This window comes from Aphelocoma coerulescens, chromosome 3 (assembly GCF_041296385.1).
Source record: "Aphelocoma coerulescens isolate FSJ_1873_10779 chromosome 3, UR_Acoe_1.0, whole genome shotgun sequence".
Classification (NCBI taxonomy): domain Eukaryota; kingdom Metazoa; phylum Chordata; class Aves; order Passeriformes; family Corvidae; genus Aphelocoma; species Aphelocoma coerulescens.
The window spans coordinates 68,538,213-68,556,107 of record NC_091016.1 but is presented as its reverse complement, the minus strand read 5'-3'; the positions used below and the strand labels follow the sequence as shown (position 1 = coordinate 68,556,107).

Genomic DNA, 17,895 nt, shown 5'->3' with positions numbered 1-17,895 from the left:
AAAGGTGAGGAAGAGAACTTTGTATGCCTTTTAATGAAGTGGTGTGCTATAGGGCAAGGAGTGGAGATTTACACTAACTGCTTTGTTCTCATTTGAGGTCGACTTCTCTTGTGCCCATTTCCCCCACTCTCTCTTTTTCACTGTAGTAGCAAAGATGTTCTGAAACCAGGGCTGAAGTAGCCACTTGTAGGTCTCAGACAACTTAGGAGCTGTGGCAAAACCTACACCATTTGGTTTTAATTGTTAAAAAAAATGCAAAGTATTTGTTACTAGGAAAAGAAGACTATAAAGGGAAGGGTGAGGGAGGATAAAGGCTCAAGAGAGACATTTACCTTGATGAACGTCTGCCTCCTGTTTTAAACTACTCAGGACTGCTTTGGAGACTGTTGTCAAAAACATCCTTTTCCCATCCCAGAACAGCTGTTGCCCAAAAGCAAACTAACGCGAGAAAGATGTGCATGTACCATTGCATCAATACTCAATCACACACAGCCTGACAAGTTCTTCTACCCTGAAAATGAAACTGAGAAGGCACATAATTTCTACTTGTCTGATTTGGGAAAATCAGCAGAGCGCTGCTCAGGTAACTCTCATAGCTCTTGATGCTCAGGTAACTCTCATAGCTCTTGATGTATCAACATTGTTATGTTAGCTGAAACAAAGTTATATGGCCTCAAGTATTTCACTTAAGTATCTTCTTACCTTGCTTATAATTCTGAGCTGTTGGTTTCAGAAAGTACATCCAACAATTAGCTACTTCTCTGCTGAAAGACTCTTCCGTCATCTGCGCAGTCCAGTGCAGTTGCAGTAAAAATGCCCTCACAAAATCTACAGGTATACATCAAGGCATGTTCCAGTTAATACTAGAACTGAAGTGCTGCTTTACATCAACCTCAATCAGTGGATGACCATGCCAGAGGAAATTATTTTATTAACTTTTGTGTGGTTTGCATGGCACTAGCTGGTAAGATCCCTGGGGCAGGGACTGTGTCTGCCTCTGCATTTACCAAGTGCAGTAAGGACCTCCCCACAGAATGTATAAATTATGAGTAAATGTTAATAAGTAACCAAATGTAAGTGTAATAACTACATTAATAACTACTAATATATTGCATAAACAGACTAGACCCACTGGAAGAATGCAGAAACCATGAACATTGCTGATTCATTCAGAGTATATTTATTACTTCACAGCCAGGATGAAACAAACTTTCCTCTTGCTGGATATCTTAAGATTTCAATGCATAAAGAATGATTTAATAAGAAGTGTAACCTCAGGATTAACTAACAGACATATACAGAACAGATTTATGCAACTGTTGTTTAAATGCCCTAAAACCAACCTAACCACTTTATTTCTAATTGATATCCCTGTGATTCAAGATGAGGTCCTCACAGAAACCAACACCTAAAGAGTCTGGTCAGGAGTATCCCAATGCAAGACAACATTGCAATACTTGCTGTAAAGGAAGGGTAATTGCCCCTAAATGCTATGCCTGGCTTTCTGCCTACTACCATTCTGACAGTGCTGCAAATAAACTAGCAGTTTGAATCCATAAATACTTATAGATCATACTGAAGCTGTAACTTACACATTCAAAAATGTCTAAAGGCTTTGAACAGAACATTTTAACAGGAGAAAGGAACTTGTACTTTGAAATAAAACAGGTTTTCTGAAAATACTCTTTGACATAATTTTTTTGAATCTCTGCTTTTCATTTTATAGTTTTTCTCTGTTTCCTTTCTCTGTTGCACACCACCTGCAAATAAATGAGTGAAATTGCCTGAGCTTCATTTAATCTTATGCTACTAAGAGAACTGAATTCAATCATGCTTCTGGAAGTAACAGAGCTATTTTTAGGATAATGGTAATATATAATGTCATTTGTAGCGTCGTTTGGCAATGACATTTTTACTTCTATAAAACATGTTAAAAAACTTATGGCAAATCATTCCTTGCTGAGTATATGTTATTACATTATAATGCAATACAGCAACAATATGATGTTACAGTGTAGTAAAAAGCTCTTGGTAGGAATCTGTATTTGAGTTTATTGCATAACAAGCTCTATCCTGCTGACAACAACACTGATGAATGCTTTGCTATTGGTTTCACTGGAAACCTCAACATGCCTGGAAGTTGACTAACACGTACAAATACTGACTTACACAGACCATTTCTGATCAAGGACAGTAAAATTAAGTCTCTGGTTTATGCTACCTGTATATGTAACCAAAACCCATTTTCAAAATGCTGAGTTTTACGTCTCACAGATTTTGAAGCTGCTTTCAATAGATTTTTAGGAAAATTATGGTGGCCATCTCAGAGTTATTCCATTGAAGAATCTTGTAAGTGGATAAAAATAACCAGAGAGAAGTTTAAAAAGATGGTGGAAATTCCTAGAAGTAATCAGAAGTGAGGAAAGTACATCTAACATAAAACTGATTAAAAAAGCAAATTCAAGGGAATTACACTAAGCAGCAGCACAAACATTTAATGGTAAAGCTTAAAATGTTCACATTTTTATAAATAATCCAAGGATTGCTCTTTATTTTATTTGTAATGAAATGAAATCTGAAACAAGGTTCTACAGCCAGAATAAACATGGATGGATGTGGGGCACACCCTCCGTCCTCCCCCAGTGCCAGAGGCTCTGGAGGTGAGGTAATGCCAGCCGTGACGTTTCTCCTGCCTCCCCAATAACCCGACCCAATGTTGTCTCTGGAACAGGTCTGAGAGTGACTTTCAGGCTACATTTGCACACGGAAATTTTCTGAAGAGTGCTCTTCTGACCTAAGGCCATCTGTCAGAGAAGTGTTTCTGTAGGGCCAAAATTCTCATTATCAGCTCTCTCATTCTCCAGCATAGGATAGATGCCTGGACTAGACAAAGCACCAGGGATGACTCATACCATACAATCATACCCATACAATCTGAACTGGACCGGGGCATTTTTTAGGAGAATGCTAAGTGGTGAGAACAAAATTATGACAAGAAGTAAGCTAACAGACCTGTGTGCTAGCTCTGATCAGTGCAGACATAGATTTTGTATCCCACAGTGATCAGAGAACACATGGATCATCAAACAAGAATGTATGGCCCAAGATTTTCCCTTGGTCAGCTCTGTAAATTGCTTAAATGAAACTTCATGAAACTTCCATGAAACATGATGGAAAGGTATCTTGCGGGAAGCAGAGCGGGTCTCTCCCAGGAAGGAAAAAAAAGCCCTGGTGCAATGGCAGAATACAAATGAAGATTATCAAGAACACCTCATTCTGTCTGCGCAGGCAGCTGAAAAAAAAGGACTTAGCCATCTTCATTTTAAGCAAGGTTTAGAGACAAAAACTTGCACTAATTTCAGTGGGACCTTTGTATGTGTACGGCATGCAGAACAGAGCCCTCTCCTGGTAAGCGCTGAAGATAATTGAGGACATCCCTGGCACCGTATTTGGCACTGTCTGCAGCACATATCTCTGTGATGAAGTATTGAACGTAGGCACTCAAAATAAAATATTAGAAAAGCTCAGCTATTTGGAGCCATGGAACCTTATGATTGAGGTCAGATTTGTTTGGATTAAAAAATATATGGAAATCTAAGTAACACTGAAATGATGGCATGCTTGAAAATTGAAACCAAAAAATAGGTTATATAACATACTTAAAGGCACAGTTGGCATTTCAAGATTACAATGACTATCCAGTTGTAACCTGTTTTTGTACCCACGGCTGAACCCTGCATGTCAAATTACCGAAAAGGGTGGGCCACTTTCTTTTTAAACCTGAAATCTGATAACCACGTCAAAAGAACCCCCATTCATTCTTTTTTTTATGACTATAAATCCATGAAGCACCAGTAACAACCTCAAGTATATAGATCAACAGTCTTTGCCTAATTAACATGCTTTTGGATTTCATACTTGAACCTGAAAATAAGAAACCATATTTCAAAGCCCTGCTTTTGCAAAACAAAATTTGCAACAGGTACCTAAGCTGGAAGCAGGATATGGTAGGCACATCAATAAATCATAACAATGATACATTGACAAAATCATGACTCTCTGTCATTAGCTTTTCTCAGAATAATTTAAGCATAATCCCTTTGTCTAAACAACAACAAACCCTTGTTTTCACTGAGATGCAATGAAAAAGAATATTGGCTTAATTTTAAAATTATTTATTAATATTCCAAATCCCATATTGTTTTTAGCAACATATGCAAACATTATTCTCTGGAGACGTACTGCTTATGGCTGTAATCTCACTAGATTTCACAAGGTAAGTAGGGTTGGGTCTGTAGTATTTGCATGGAAGACTTCCAAGGAAATTCCAGGTTACTCTATGAAATGATATTTGCACAGGGTGGCATTCTTCTGCTGACACAGTATTGAACCAGCAGAAAGAATATGATCACAGGTGCTGTCTCTAATTAAGAGGCAAAACCAAGGATACTGAGAACTTGTGGGCATTAAACACCCTATAGTAATTTTTGCCAGTGTAGGAGTGACCGCCCAAATACCAGTCTAGATAATTACAACCTGCCTACTTACATTCCCATGTTGCTTTAAATGGATAAGGTATTATTCTTCTATTCTGGTATAAAAGTGGATCCTGCAGCCCTTCCTTGGGCTCTATTAGGACTATTTCTAGCATGACCTTCTCCATGGTCACACAGAGTCATTCATGTGAACCAGTGCATTGTACTACATTTTGGATTTGCTGCCTTCTGAAATCACTTCCACTGAGCTCATTGGAATTTACTGCAGCCCAAAGACATTGATTTAACCAAAATCATCATTTAATTACTGCCTGTGAAAGTCATGCTTACAATAAATCTCTGCAAAAAACTGTCTGATTATCAGATCAGCTTCTGCCAGACTCCCTTCAGTACATGTGACACTCATAGTTTTGGCATGACCCTGCCTGCCCTCACCAAAATCAACGGCAACACAGCAGCATGGTTCAGTGCCATCAAGATCAGGCCCCTTGTGGGGAGATTTGCCTTTGGACCGTACCTTGTACCAGCAGTGCAGGCCTCCCATGCCTCCTCAGTTTGAAGCAAGTTACATTGAACAAAGATATAGATAATCTTTTCAAGTCAGCTGTACATTTTAAGAGAGAGTGCAACAGATGGTTAAGAGCTTGCTTTAAAGTGATATGTCTATTAAAGCAAACAATGTTAGTACAGGACTGTTCCCTGCAACAGGAATTCACTTCGTTGAAGTGGAAGGAAACCAGACTCCAGAAAACCTTCATTACCATGTTCGAGTACCTCACGCTAGACCACCGTGCTGCCACGCACAAAAGTCCCCTCGAAAGGAAGGAGTTGTTTCCTCGCAGAAGGAGCCTGTTAGCACGATGGGTGCTGGCATTAGTCACAACTTAGTCTGTGGCAGGGTTGTCAGTCATGATTACTCCTGCAAACCTGAGTTTTCTCCCCTTCCAATTACTCTCTAAACTCTCATTTTGAAAATTAATTTCCTATTTCTGGCTTGTCCTACACTATGTCAATTTGAAGGCTGGCTTTGGGAGGTTTTTTTAGTTTAAAAGTTATTCTAGCTGTATTTCTGTAGGTCAAAGGAGTTTTCCAAGTCTGTCCTCTTTCTGAGTGGTAACTCTTCCAAGACAGCAAATACAGGGTTTTTGTAGACTTGTTTTCATGAAGATTAAATCATCTGAAGTCTGAAATTATTTAGGAGAAAGATGACCATGTTAGTACAATTCATTCAATGCAAGTTATGAAATGCAAAGGCTTGAGTAAAGTTAAATAGCTTTAAATAGTATTACCAAATGCAAAGTGAGAAAAGAGAAGGCAGGTAGGAAAGAATCTTCACAAATCCATACTTTTTCCCCCCTCATTTCATGTGACTTGTTGACCTCAAAAACTTCCAACATTCATGACTTCTGAAAGCCAGGACTTTTCTCTCACATCTCTCTCCAAATATAGGGCCTAACTTTTGCCTCCTCTTTTAATTTTTTTACATGGATCCTTTGGAGAGTGAAGTTAACTTGACAGAAAGAGGGTGATGCAGCTGGTTGAACAGGAGCCACTCAATCCACTCAGTGAAACCACAGTCAGGAGATAATACAAGGTGAAGGGTAAGAGTATGAAATGTGACTAAGCAATTAGGGATTTTCTTCCGCTTCCCCACACAAAGAAGCAAAGAGGACCAAATGCAGCTGCTGAATTTCTTTGCAGAGAAGAGTGTTCAGTTTCAGAGCAGGAGAGGACTTCATCCACAATGACCAGTTTGAGAGAAAGGAGACAAATATATCCTATAAGAGGGTACGCCAACCAGCCCTGTTGTGTAGCACTTGATCGAGTATGAACTTGATCATTCAAACTCAGGATTACTTTATAGTGTTGGTTTCTTCTAGAAAAAAAAACAAAGGGAAAAAGTGAAGTGTGGACTTCACTACCTGTACCTCAGTGGACTGGCACTAATCAACCCCTGCCGTTCAGGGCCCCCTCCTTTGCTCCCATCACTACTAACTGCAGATGCCAAGGAGTACCGAAAGCAAAAGGTTGAGGCCCCGGGCTGCGTGGCCGGGGACCGCGGGAGGGACACTTCGGAGTTGTCTGGTGGCCGGGTCAGCCGGCGGTCCGTGCCCGCCGCGGTGTTCCGAGCCCGGGGCAGCGGCTGTGCCGGCGAGCTGAGCGGGGCAGCGGCGGGTGGGCAGCGGGGCTGCCGTGCCGAGAGGGGCCGGCACAGGGAGCAGCCCCTGCGGCAGCTCCAGGCACAAGTGCGGAGCGGCGCCCGGGGCTGCGCTGGCTCCCGGCTCCTCGCCCCTTACCTCCGCGCTCCTGGGACGGCCTTTTTGGGCGGGAGGGCGGGAGGGGGTTACCTTTTCTTAGGGAAGTCCCGTCCCTTGCCAGGGAAACTTTTTACGTTCCCGTGAGTGAGAAGCAACTAGTTGCACTCTAGTGCGAGGAGTGTTTGGCTTCTCCCGTACCAGCCTCCTCCTCCATCTATCTCCCCCCCACCCCCCCGCCCCGAATTTCTCCTCCCGTTTTGCTCCGAGTTGCTCTTTATTTGTGTGTGGAGAAAAAGGGGGGGGTGGGGGGGGGGGACTTGTAGAGGGGATGTTCTGTTTTTGCCAGAGGAACAGTGCAAAAGGGGAGCCTCGGCTCGGAGAAGGTACGAGAATAAATAAATAAGGAGCGGCCCTAAAATAAAGGTAGCGGCAGATTCCGGCAGCGAGAAGGTGAGTGTCTCTGACTTCCCCGTCCCCGCGTCTCCCTCCCACCCCTTCTGCTCGGAGGTGGAGGAAACGGGTTCCCTGCTTCATGTGCATGTGTTCGTGGAGGGGGTGTGTGCGTGTGCTTGTATTTAGCGTTTATTTAGAACTGTTTTCGCGTCGGTTCGATGACAACAACAACAGCAACAACAAAGTTGCTGTAAAACAAATATGATGGGAGGGAGCATCGCAGCCGTCCATCGCGGGGTAGAGACGAACTTTCACTGCCGGCCCCACGCGAGTTTAATTGCAAAAACCCAAACTGATCTCCCGTGCGGACGGGGTGATTTTTCCACGCCCAGCCAGACTTTCTGCCTCTCTCCAGGTGACATTCCCTGCCGTTTTGCCCTCACCGCTCTTCGGCTGGGTGTTACCGGGGCTGTTGGGGTAAGCCCCAAGACAGGAGCAAGCTGCGACGGCTGCCGTCTCATTGTTCCCCGCTTGCGCCTCCCGCCCACTCCCGGTGCGGCGGAAACGGGGGGCCCGGGCTGTGCCCCACGAGCAGCCGGGGGCTGTCGGCCCGCCTGGGGTGGGCGAGAATGCTCTGCTGGCCGCCGGGTCTCTCTGCCGACAGCCTGTCCCTGCGAGGGCCGGCGGCGGGGCCGGCGGCGGCTTGACCGGAGGCTGGGAGGAAACAGCATTTCTGGCGGCGGGGGTCCCCTCCGGACAGAGCAGCATGAAAACGCGCAGGGATGGTAGTCCCTTTCCGAAACTCCCGTTGATCCAGCGAGGGTCCGGTCTGCGCGGGGGCGAGGCAGTCCGGCCGGGACGCGCAGGCACGGGCGGCAGAGGAGCCGGTCAGTTCCGCCGCCCGCCCTCGGCCCCGCGCTGCCCCAGCGCCGGCAGCGCTCGGGGGTCTCCGCTGCCCGCCTGCCTCGGGGCGGAGCGCTGCGACCGTGCCGCCGTCGGGGTGCCGGCGGACGGGGCAAGCTGCCTCCCACTGCCTCCTGGCCGGCAGCCGCCGCGGGGGCTCCGGCGGTCACTTTTTCCAGCGTCCGAAGGGAGCGGGGACAGAGCTGCCTGTTGTTTTTGTGTCTCTCCGTTTCCTCTCCCTGAGGGATGTCTCTTGCCTTTCCCTTCCCCCGCCCCGGCTTGTTTTTCTTGTGGTTTAAAGACAAAACGTTGCATTTTCGGGTCGTCACACGGCGCCCCCGCCCCCGCCGCGGTCCCCGCTGTGCCGGCGGACGGGGCACGGGGAAGCCCCGGCGCGGGGGTCCCGCCGCCTTTTCCACCGGCAATGAGGGGACTTGTGTTTTGGTTAGAAAGCTTTTCCACGTGGGTAAGCCTTGTGTGTGTGTGTGTGTGCGTGCGGGTGTGTGCGCGTACTTGATCCCCGAGGAGGTAACAGGATTCTCCGTGTTCAAACCCAATGGGCTCTTAGCCATTAATTTCCTTCTCCTGCTGTCATTACAGACACTTCCAAAGTCAGATACCCGCGGAGAAACGCTATCTGGGTTTCACACGGCGGTTCTCCCCGAGCCGCGGGGTGTCCGCGCCGTACCCGGCCGGACACAGGGCTGCCCGGGGTGCAGCCCCGCGGCGCCTTCCGCCGGGAAGGGAGAGAGGGATCCCACGGCATGGCCGCTGCCAATCGGTAGTTGGCATCTAAAGTTTCATTTACATTTATGAAACTGCCGCTCCGAGCCAAGCAGGCGCGGTGCTGCCGGCTCCGTACCCGCGGGAAGGGCTTGCAGCCGAGCACACGGAGGGACACGCTCGGCTCGTGCGTGGCGGTGTGAAATAGCTGGTGTTTTACAAAAATCCCGGAGGCACGCTGTACCAGACAAGGGAGCGCCTTGGCCGGTTCCAGTTTAAGTATGAAGTCATGCTAGAACAGTAAGGAACCAGTATTTACAGTTTTCTAAGTTTTGTCTTTACGTGTTTCACTTGCGGAGACTAGAAAGCGTATCTAAGATAAACTAATCAGCAGTTTAGATCTAGAGGGAATTATACAAAGAAGGCATCTTTTCTGTTTGGCAAATAGATTTTCTGGTCTGACCTCAGAGTTGGATGTCTGAAGCATGTACTTTGCATTAAAGCTCAGGCCATATCTTTGTTTCATTTCCTTAACACTCAAAAGGAAAGTTTCGCAAAATTGCTGCGGGTCTGACTTTTTCTCCTAACATTTCTGAAAATGGTGCCAAATAACAAATGCCTGCATACTTGCAATATATATCATACTGTGAGTAAAGTGGAAATACAGACTGACATTTCTCTCTCTTCACAGTGATTCTTTCTCTTTTGACATCTAACATTAGCTGGTCTATATCTGAAACAGCTCTGTTTGCTTTTTTTTTGAAAATTGTGGTATTTATGTTACCAAATGTTCTTCAACCAAATTTAATAGAAATGAAAGTGGAGTAGGTTGATTAATCTTTTATGTATCTTTGTTCAGATATTTTGTATGCAGTTATTAATTGTTACATGTATATGATGGTATTGATAATAAATTTAGTTGAAGGTTACTCTTGCTGGATTTGTCTTTATTAATGGCCTCACAACATTTTGCAGCATAAATTTATTCTGTATGGATTATGTCAATGGAATAAATAAATTCTAAACAAGCAATGTATTGGGTAGGGCACTAGTGGGTTCTCAGTTAATTGAAGTTCCCAGTTAAAATATTTCAAACAAGACAACTGTAGAAATACAGCTATAGATAGTATCATGTGGCATATTTTTAGCATCTGACGCAAGTGTTAAAGTTTAACTCTTTAAACTTTATGCAACTATTTTAAACCTTATGCAAGTCCTAGAATTAATGTTAATCACTGGCATTTGGTGAGGGAAGGTACCTGTCTGTTTCCTTGTTGAAGTGGTGGTATTGGATGATGTTGTGTGCAATCCACTAGTGCTAAAATTTAAACAGCATTTTACCCTCTTAAATACAAAAGTTACCACAGAAAGAAAAAAAAGAAAATCCTGGAATTTCTGTTAAACGCTCTAGGACACAGCCATTATTTTTTTTCTGTGTTATCTTTTTCCTTCTTGAAAGTAGGGATTTTATGAACTCAGGGTAGAGCAGGTCTCTCTTTTTATAAGGAGCGTTTATTCAGCATACTTCTATATTGCAGCTGCTGATCATATTTCATAGAGCTGTTAAAGCACTTAAAACCTAAAATTAGGTACTGTCTGGTAGTAAATATTTCAAATCACTCCTTGAAAAACAGGCTTAAAAAAGAGACATTTTGAAATATATCGTTGAGGAAAAGTAATCTTGCGTTGCTCTTACTCAGTGCAATACTAATCTAAATCACTGATTTCAGCACGGTGCTTTTTCCTTAGGTTTTCTTAATCTCTCGGATTTTTATTAGGATTTTATGCTGGCTTTATTTGATATCATAACCAGCTACTTTGTTCAGGCTATGCTTATGACGGCAATGCTTGAATTAACAGGTGTCGAATTAACTTCTAACATACCTGTGCTTCTAGTGAGTATTCTTGTGACATTAAGAATTGAAACAAGTTTCTTCACTTCCTGTGTGCATGTTTCTGGATGGTTGTTAGTTGCAGAAGGTGTACACTCAATTTTTTCCCAGATTTAGGATGAGTTGATTTACAGATTACTATTTTCAAATTGAGGGGTGGGGTTAGGTTTGTTTTTCAGTTGAAGCATAGGAATAGGTTTATTTGCTCACTAGGTTTCATTTTTGGTACTCTCAGGGTTTGCAGGAAAAATACAAACACAAGGGCATCAAATTAACAGACATATGTCAAGCTGATCAAGTATTTTTAAAGCTTTTTGGAAGTTCACCGCTAAACCAAGTCTGGTAGCAGCAACACTCAGATGTCTTTGTTTTTTCCTTTGTACTTGGGAATCCAATAGTATTTCTGCTATCTAATATATCTGTAATCTTCTTGACATTTTGTGTTAAAAAAACCCCAACATTTATGGTATGCAACTGGAAGAAGAGTGTTGAAATTCAGTCACTAACCGAGAGGTTTATAAGTACGCCTAATATGTGCTATTTTTCTTTTTTGGATTTGAATATTGTGCAAATGTATGTCCCACTTAACCTTTTTCTGTCATTGAAAAGTGCTAATTGATCTTGCTGACCCTGACATAATAGTATAGTTTGATATTCGAAACCTTTCAGCTTTGGCATGGCCCTTTTATCACCCCTGAGATTTCAGGGCATGGTTCTACTGAAGGCATAAACTGCTACTCTTTGAAAAATTAAATAAAAATGGTTATTAAAAATAAATTATGGTCTTTTAAATCCAGTAGATGTCTTACCTATCAAAGCCTCAGGATTTACAATATACATTAAAAACTTTCTGCTTTACTTCTATGTATTAGGTGACATTTTAGATGTTGCTGTACAGAAATCAGGTTTTTGTGAAATAACTTTTTGGCCAATTCCACACTTCTGTGTTGCAATGTTATTAAATCTGTCATTAAATCAGAAGTGGTTAAAGGAACTTGGATGCATTTTGCAGTGCAAAAGCTCAGATAAGGAGAGTGCTTATATGTCAAATAAATAGTAAAATCCTTTTGAAAAGGCAATAAAACTCACGTTTTTAGTTCACATTGTAGTTTGCAATGCTGCCAGAAGGATTGCTTTTGGGATGCCTGTAATACAGGACCTTAAAGGCAAAAACTCTTTTACAGCAGTTTCTTCTTCTTGTCTCTAAGCCTGAGAAACGTGTCGAATAGCTGGATGCCTTTTTGCTTTAATGTTAAACAGTGAAAATTACTTTGATGATTGACTATCCTATATTGAAATGTATCACTGGGCAGTCTCAGTCACAGGAACATATAGGCTAGCTATCAGGCTTTTGAGCAAAATGTCAAATGCTAATGGCTGTCAGAGGAATACTAAAGTTTAAGCATTTTATTTTCAATATGTTTAAATTTTCCTTATTTCTCTAAGGGAATATTATAATGACTAGTGATTATCTTCAGAACTTCTCACTCCATACACCAGTGAGACTTTTTTGGTCTTAGGCTGTTAGGCTTGGGTACTACACACTAGAACTTTAGCTAGGTTGCAATTATCATGGATTTGAAAAGAAGTTTGGAGGATTCCTGTGCATAAATTCCTTTGGAGATCTGTGTCTTTTTCCTACAACTAAATAAATAAGCACTGTTACGATGATTTTTCATTAAGTAGATGTTCGTAGATCTACAGTGGAGGGCAGTTCAGTTGGATGTAATTTAAATGCTGTCTCTGAAGACCTCTGTCTGTCTGGGCTGATGGAATACTCTCTTTGCACTAGGGTTGTGCTGGACTATAAAATTTGACCAGTTTGGAGCAGAAAATTAGAAAAAAGACCTCCCAAGGCAACCTGGAAAATATTCACATACAGAAGACTGATTTTTGCATAGTTGTTAACTTTTTACTTATGCATTTAAGTTAGTATGCACTAGATTTTTTGGCAGCATTAAAATTAAGTACTATTGTGATGTGACCCAGTACAAGTTCACATTCTCAGAAGCGTAAAAAATAACTGCTGCCTTTTTTTTTTTTAATTGGGTAGATCAGCGAGTAACTAGTCTGCTCTTGAAATATATATAATTAAACCACAAAAACTTAAATTAAAATACCATGAAGGGTCTGATTTAGACCATAAAAGTAAAAGAAATACAGAGCTGAGTTTGCAATTTTTCAAATAATTCTCCTCTATGACTGTGTGTATATAACTATTGAAATCAATGCTGCTGCATGAGGTAATTGGAAACTTAACTTGATGTTTTGTGCCAGATCCTTAGCTGTTGCAAATTGGAGTAGGAATGCTGAAATTACTGGAGTGGTCTCACATTATGCCAGATGAGTATCTAGTCCTCTATTCTTAGTTCAGTCTGCTTTTTTGGTGGGGTATTGCAATATGTATTATATGTGTGAGATCACATGCACAGAGAAGTAATCCTGCAATACTTAAGGAAAAAAAAGGGAGTTAAGTATAAACACCCAAACTATATATTTTTTTCTTCCATTTCTAGGAATTTTTATACTCCTATGTTAGAACTTTTTTTTTGTAGCATTTTATAAATGACCACAGAAATGCCTTTTACAGTAACTGGATTCTTGAAAATGATGCGGTTAGAAATATTGCTAATTGCCTGTATTGTTTTAATTCTGTTAAGGCAACTTTGTTGCTCAAAGAAATGAGTAATCAGGTTGTGCTTATTCAGGGACATTTCATGAATGCCAAATCTATTCAAAGAAAGGCATGAAGTCCGTTTACCATATTGAAACCCATCTAGATGTTTCTTTTTATTTACTGTAGTATATTCCCAGAACACCACAGAAAATGAAGTTTATCTTACTCTGAAGAGAGAGCAGCTACACCAGCCTCTGTACAGTTCCGTTTATGCATCCTGACATCACGCTGTATGTGAGGTCCTTCTTCCAGGTCTCCCGGATGTCCCAGCATAGACGTGGTTTCGCAAAGCCAGGCAGAGCTCAAGGAGATTATGCACATTTCCTCTACCAGGTTCTAGCAACACAACCCAAACTCAACCTAGCATTTCTGTTCTGGTCTTCTTAACACAGAGAACTGGGAAGTTGACAACTAATAGGGCTGAATGGTATAGAGGTTTTCACAAATTCAGAGATTGTATTCTGGGAAACGGTCTTGAAAATAACATTTCCTGTTACCCCAAGGCAAGATTTGGGACTGTGGCAGATTTTCCAAATGGGAAGATGAAAGTACTTTTCCACTCAGACACCTATTTTTATGTTTATTCTAATCTGGCATGGTAGAAGGATCTAATATAATGTTCAAATTAACTTTTTTCAGTTAATTGCTCCTTCAGAGAAGCAATTTTTTTGTGTTCAAAGTACCATCTGAATCCTGAGCTCACTGTGCAGCAATATGTCTGGGAGTCACCTGCAACAGGAAGTTTTCAGCTGAAATGGCTAGATAATGTTTCCTAGTCACTTCTGGTAGCTAGTTATCTATGATTCAGTTTGTTTTCCAATTTTCTGATTACATGATAATCTGATTTCTGCAAGGGCTAGATGAGCACTCAAATTTTTGGCATTTTTGGCATACAACAAATGAAATAGAAGAGTTTGCTCCCTGATAGTTGTGAAATCGCCCAGCTTTTTGAGATCTTGCTTAGATCTGCATTGAAGGAAGTCCAGGATTGGAACAGCAGTTTGAGAGATGCTGTCAAATCAGGACTTAGTCTGGAATAGTTTGATAATAGGTCTGTAGGAAGAGATCCAGCATTTTGCTCTGTTTTTTGCATCATTATCTAGCAATATTGGTTCATATAAGCATCAAGAAGTAACCTCATGCGTGACTAACCCTACCTGCAGTCCTACCTCTGTCTGTTTCCTGTGGCAGAGGACAGAAAAGCGTGAAGCCATGGTTTCACATTTGGTGGCAGCGCTTCTAAAGCAGCCCCTTAACCCGCCTCTGCCGGCCACTCGTTTAAGTTGGATCTGTTCCTGCTGTGGTTCACAGACAGCTGTGCTGGCAACCAGGCAAAGGTCGGAATGAGTGGCAGCACCCGTGCTGCTGAGCCTGGCAGCGGTGCTGCAGAAATAGCTGCAGAACCACAGTCTCCGTTACCTAATCTGCCACCTCTATTAACTGAAGTGCAGGGTTCAAGTCTGCGGGATAGGTGGAATTTTTCAGAATGAAAACATTGCCTACAAAAATGATCCCTTGATCTTTAATCAAAAGGTTGTGTTGATGCAGGGATTTTTGACTAAAATTGAAGTAGCTGCAAATAATTTGCAGATACATGTGCAAGTTAAAACAATGGGGAAAGTGCTGGGGCCTTTGGAGGGGACAGCTGTGATTTTCTTGAAGGAAGGCAGGAGTTCAGACATGATACCAGATGACAGAACTTTTCCAGATCTTTGCACTGCTGTCCAAAATGTGGGCTTGCAGTTAAAAGGAGGAGCATAACCCCACTAGAAATAGGATGTCACTGCCAAGGGCTGCAGTGCTCGTGACAGGCTGCATTCTTTTATCACTATTCCCGGGGAAAGAAGTGCAATAATTTCTCAGAAGTGGCCATTACATAGCTGTCACTGTAGACAAGTGCTTAATTTATGGCAACTATTTTTTATTAGTCTCCACTGTCACAAAGTATTAACTTACAGGCTATCACATTCCAAATGACTTTTTTTATGTTGTTCCCATATAACACTGAAATATGCATACTATACCGCATCACGGGTTTATGAACACTCAAGCAAGCCAAACCAGCAATATTATTTTTGATGTGAGTACAAGTTTGATTTCCAAAGATAAGCATAGTGACGTAATAAAGTTCTGTAAGTCTGTCTTGAGTTGACATGACTTTTTGATTAATAAAGTTGAAGGATACAAAATCAACTTGGCACAAATGAAATGGATTAAGCAGCAAAATAAAGCATAGATTTTACAAATAGTTACTTGTTAACAAGTCTTTAAAAACCATGCTATTACAAAGAGTTTTTCATGGGGCAATCATCAAATCAAAACCTATTTATTATTTTACCGGTGACACAAGATTAGTAAGTTCTACAAGAAGTAATACCCTTGATTAGAACAATTGCTGACCTAATAAAAGATATTTTTATTCTTACAAACTTCCTTATACTTCTGTTGTTAGGCTGTAATGCTTAAAGTACTGCTACTACAAAGACTGAGGGGTGGGTAAATAATGAGGAGTGCAGATTGATGAGAGTAGTCTGGCTCGTTGAGCAAACTGAAAGCAAACAAACAGTATGTACTTCCCTACAAGCCAGTAGTTTATTTTAAAAAACCCCAAACAAATGGAAGCCACAGCAAATAATAATGATGGTATTGTAGCCAAAAAAAGGAGTACTAACTTAAACTAAGTACTCAGCAGAGTAAGAGGGGTTACATTATCTGTATAGGTAGTATGGGTGCAGCTACTACTGTAAAGCTGTACCCTTTCTTAGCTTTAGAAAGGTAGTTTGAAAAATTGGAGGTTTCATATTTAAGACCAGAGGAGTAATTAAACAATTGGAAAATGTTCCTTCCAGGGGATTAACAAATTTTAGTTGATCAAAGGAGAATCTAACATAGTTTGAGCACAGCTAATAAATATCTAAATGGGGAAATGTGGTAAAGGATGCACTGTCAAAACACTAGTTCTAGTTAAAATCTGAGAATAGCTGCTTTTCACAATTACTTTGTGTGGCACACTTACTGCGGGCTCAGAGTAAAAGAGATTTGCCTGTAGGATTGCGAGCTGTTCCACAGATGTCACAACATTTCAGTTACCTATGGGGACTGCTGGTGGGCCAGGAGCTGAAATGAGTGCAGACAGCTCATGTGAGGATCAGCATAAAAATGTAGATTACACAGGACATCTGGTATGGAGTTTTGCATTTGTGCTGGACAAAGGTGGTACATGGAAAATTTTCTACTTTTCAGTCATTGTGTTCTGATGGCTTCAGTTTGACTTGATGGCTGGGGTGCAGCAGTATTAGGTTTGGTGAGTAATAATTGTCATTCTGTTCTGTCAGAAACCACCCGAGCTGCATGCTGGCACCAGAAGGAGTTCCATATTCTGGGACAGCTCTGCATTCACACTTTTTGTTTCCCATTGTTCATGGAATGAAAAAATAACACTTTCTCAAATGCAATATTTAGGGGTTACTGTCAGCTTTAGTTAAGAATAGCATTTCATTTCTTCTACCAAACCAGAACCAAAGTGCCCAGGCTTCTTTTGGGTAGGTTAACTTTGTGTTCCTTTCTGACATTTCAAAATGTTCCATTCAAGAATTTCATGTGAGACACTTGGCAGTAACAGGAATAGCAGCTACTGGACAATGACTCTCACACCTAAAAAGGATGGGCATGCTGCGAACTTCTTCCTTCACCAGGATGTTTCTAGTAATCCTAGGGAGTATCTGAACTTCTACAGTAACTCTCATGGCATCCTCATACTGTTGAATACACTCTTCAAACTGTGGCATGATTTTTAAAGCAAATAGAATCAAAGGTACTGTGCTGTCACAGCTTTCATGAATCTATGTGGTTGGGTTCTTTGCATCAAGTTTTTCAGCTTTGTAAAACTGCTGTTTTCTTTTACCTTGCGGATATGCTCATTTTTAGGTTCTTAATTCTAGAATGTTTCTGTTTTAGAAATAGCTTTTTTTGTTATTTTATACTAGCTTTGTGTCACAAGGTTTTTGAGTGGGCTTTTTGTGTATAAAAGGTAAATTTGACATGCTTTTTTGGGGAGAGGGAAAAAGAAATAAATAATACTTTCAAGTTAACAGTGTGTCTTTACATACTCTGGCAAACAAAGTATAGCCTTTTACTTTCTGTTTTCAGTGGCATGTTTATAAAGAATTGAAATATTTTATTTGGTTTATTTACAGCTATTTCTACAAAAAAAGAGAGAATAATTGTCTCAGAAGTTAACCAAAATACCAAATCACATGTAGTAAAAACCAGAATTGTTCCCCCTAAAAAAATCTAATTGTTTAAAACACTGAAATGGCCAGCTAGTAGGAAAACAAAATTTTAATAAAAAATCTTAGCAGAGTATGCTTGTATCTGTGTCATCTTTGCATTACTTGTTTGGGTTTTGTTTCTTTTCCCTGTAAACCACCTTTCTTTTCTCTTTATTTTTAGGGGAACACAGTGGGATTCTAGGTTAGACTTGTTTATAAATCAAGGACAGAAACAGTCTCAGCATTTGTTTTATTCATTTCTATCTGGAAAATTCTGTAATT

General features: G+C 41.4%; 1 protein-coding gene across 7 annotated transcripts in view; it reads left to right on the top strand.

The window, feature by feature from the left end:
- The first annotated feature begins 7,166 nt into the window (after positions 1 to 7,166).
- The window catches only part of EYA4 (EYA transcriptional coactivator and phosphatase 4), a 141,118-nt gene continuing 130,389 nt past the window's right edge, over positions 7,167 to 17,895 (top strand). For 6 of the 7 annotated variants that reach the window (XM_069010745.1, XM_069010744.1, XM_069010743.1 and 3 more), the window contains exon 1: positions 8,440 to 8,516. The gene's annotated coding sequence lies outside the window, so the exon portion shown is untranslated. Of the gene's footprint in view, positions 7,205 to 8,439; positions 8,517 to 17,895 lie in introns of those variants that run through there. The other variant, XM_069010740.1, reaches the window with a different exon arrangement.